The sequence below is a fragment of the Periplaneta americana genome, chromosome 5 (genome assembly GCF_040183065.1).
Source record: "Periplaneta americana isolate PAMFEO1 chromosome 5, P.americana_PAMFEO1_priV1, whole genome shotgun sequence".
Classification (NCBI taxonomy): Eukaryota; Metazoa; Arthropoda; class Insecta; order Blattodea; family Blattidae; genus Periplaneta; species Periplaneta americana.
In genome coordinates this window covers 41158953-41161951 of record NC_091121.1, presented here as the reverse complement: position 1 = coordinate 41161951, position 2999 = coordinate 41158953, and the positions used below count along the sequence as shown (strand labels likewise).

The 2999-nt window shown below is 36.0% G+C and overlaps 1 protein-coding gene across 3 annotated transcripts in view; it reads right to left on the bottom strand.

Annotated features, from left to right (window-relative positions):
* LOC138699536 (store-operated calcium entry regulator STIMATE-like) overlaps positions 1-2999 on the bottom strand; it is a 45024-nt gene that overhangs the window by 28273 nt on the left and 13752 nt on the right. The window lies entirely within an intron of this gene.

Here is a 2999-nt window from a genome sequence, read left to right as displayed (position 1 = left end):
CTGTTCAACACAAATCATAGTTATTCAACATGTTAGGTGACTAACAAACTATTAATCTGAATTAAAAAAAAAAAAAAATCTAGAGTATACAGAAATACCCTTGACATTATAAAGGGTGGAAGTGATATAACTGTGCAGACTGAAGGGGGCAATAGAACAGTGATATTCAATGTATGGTGTGCATACCTCCGGGGATACACAGGGTTATCTCAAGAGGTAAGCATCCCACTGACCACATATGTAAAAATGTTGACATATTTATTTTATTGCTATTTTTGATAATTATTGCAGTTTATTTCTTTTACAATATCATCATCATCATTATCAATGGCACGACAGCCCTTCATGGGCCCTGGCCTTCTTCAGAAGTTTTCGCCATTCCTCCCTATCCAATGCCAAACTTCTCCAATTTCTAACACCCAAAGTCTTGATGTCATCCATCACACAGTCTTCCCATCTCAATCTTGGTCTCCCAATCTTCCTTCTTTCCTCCGGAATAAATTTAAAAATTCTCTTCGCAACTCTATCATCTTGCATTCTCACAACATGCCCGGCCCAATCCAATCTTCTTATTTTTATGAATTTAACAATGTCTGGCTCATTATATAATCTGTACAGTTCGAAATTATATCTTCTTCTCCATGTTCCGTTTTCTCTAACTGGTCCAAAGATTTGCCTAAGAATCTTTCTTTCAAATGTTTTAATCCAATGCCACCAGGTTGTCTTTCGACATTTCTGGTCTTCTCTCCTGGCCGTGGCTTAGTTGTAACCCACTTCTGAGGTTGGGGCGCCTGGAAGGCGGAGTTACATTACCCCGATGATGTGATAGGATGAGTATGATAATGTGGTGCCAGGAGAGGTCTTAAATCTAAACCTAACCTAAATTCCAGACCATGGACGAGGAAAAATTCCTGTGCTCTAACCGGGAATCGAACCCGGGACCTCATGAACTATAGCCAGAAGCTCTGACTACTAGACCATGAGGCTGGTCGACCCTAATGAATATTATAATTCGGAAATTACCATGACACCTTTCTGTAAAAGATTTGTTTTCCTCGTTTCTTTGCTTCCTTGAACATCGCCATTCAGTATTTTCTCCAAAGAATATAAGGCAAGAGAAGAAACTCCCTGTACACAAGGAACTGGCAGCAAGTGTGTTTGTTGGGTTTGCATTTTATTATGTAGATGTTGTAGAATAACTACAAAACGTACATAATAATGTCGCATCTGACTTGACAATGGCCAAGTCTCAGATGCGTAAGATAGTACAGACCTTATAAGAATTTTATACATCATAATTTTTGTATTCCTAAATATAATTTGAGATTTCATATGTCTTCTAAGACCATAAAAGCACCTATTGGCAGATAATATTAGTTTTTTTTATTTCAGAACTAACATTATTTTTGTTATTAATTTCAGAGCCAAGATAGATAAAACTATGGACAGTTTCAAATTTAAAAGAGCCTATTTCCAAGTAAGGGGGTCCATTTATATTAGCTCTCGTGACTGGCATATACTTTGTTTTTTCTTCATTAACTTGTAATGCACCCTTCTTGCTGCCTTTTCCAGCTTAATAAAGGCCTCTTTCATTGCTGCCTGACTTCTTCCTATGATATCTAAGTCGTCAGCTTAAGCCAGCACCTGAATCGACTTATAGAAAATAGTTCCCCTAGTATTAATACGTGAATCCCTCATGACTTTCTCCAGTGCTATATGTTGTTGTTGTTATCTAATGCCGGGCTTTTGGCAACGAAGCCATTAGCGTTCTTGCACTCCAATATTTCTCTGTGGTGGATCCATCAGGTAGAACTTCACAGGTTATGAGATGATCTTCAGTCATTTCTTCTTCTTTGTTGGATAGAGGGCAATTTGGATTTGTGTAAATTCCTATTTTATTCAAGTGTTTGGCCAAATAATCGTGTTCTGTAAGCAATCTGAATTTTGCTACTGCAGATTTACGTGGGATTTCTGGAACAATTTCTGGTTTTTTTATTAAAATGCTCCATTTTTTATCTTTGGCTTTAGTACATAGTGCTTGGTTTTGCTTGATTTTATATTTATTTTTAATTAGTCTTTTGATGGATGTAAAAGGTAGGCTTGTATTTGTATTCTGAATTAAATTGGATCCTTTTTTGGGAAGAAAGTCAGCAGTTTCACTTCCAGCAATTCCGCAATGTGCAGGTATCCATTGCAATTGAATTCTTTTCTGTAGTTTTTGAAGTTGTTGGATCATTTTGTGACATTCTTTAATTTGGATTGACATCATTTTATATGAATTTATTGCATATAATGCTGCTTTAGAATCAGTGCTATATTAAAAAGGAGACAAGCTAGTGAATCTCCTTGTCGGACGCCACACCTAGTAGAAACAGGGTTAGACATCATGTTTTGAATTTTAATTATGCACTTGGTATTTGTCATCGTAGCTTTCACCAGAGAGATCAATTTTCTTGGGATCTTCAATTCCTCCATTGCAGCATAGAGTTTTTCTCTATTTATGGTATCATAGGCTGCTCAAAATCAACAAAAACATGATGGGTCTCGATTCCAAACTCTTTGCACTTTTCAAGTAACTGATTAGCTTAATATCAAAGACGGACATATGACCTCACTCGAAATTTAGATAGCTGTGGTTTTTATACAATTTTTCATGCTCTTTCCAGTTATAGTGAAACCATATGGAAACTCTAACACTAAATTTATAAAATAAATTGTGTTAAATATTACAAAGAAAACTGTGAATTAAAAAATTGCCTCTAAATCAAAACTATGGAGATGACAGATGTCCGTCTTTGATATTAAGCTACTCAACTGTCGTATTGTAAAAATTTGATCGTTAGTGGATCTACCCCAACGGAATCCGCACTGATAATCACCAATAGTGTCCTCTACAAATGGGACAAGTCTATCAAATAAAGTATTGGAAAAGATTTTATATGCAGTACACAACAGGCTAATTCCTCTATAATTTGAACATACCATAGTATCCCCCTTTT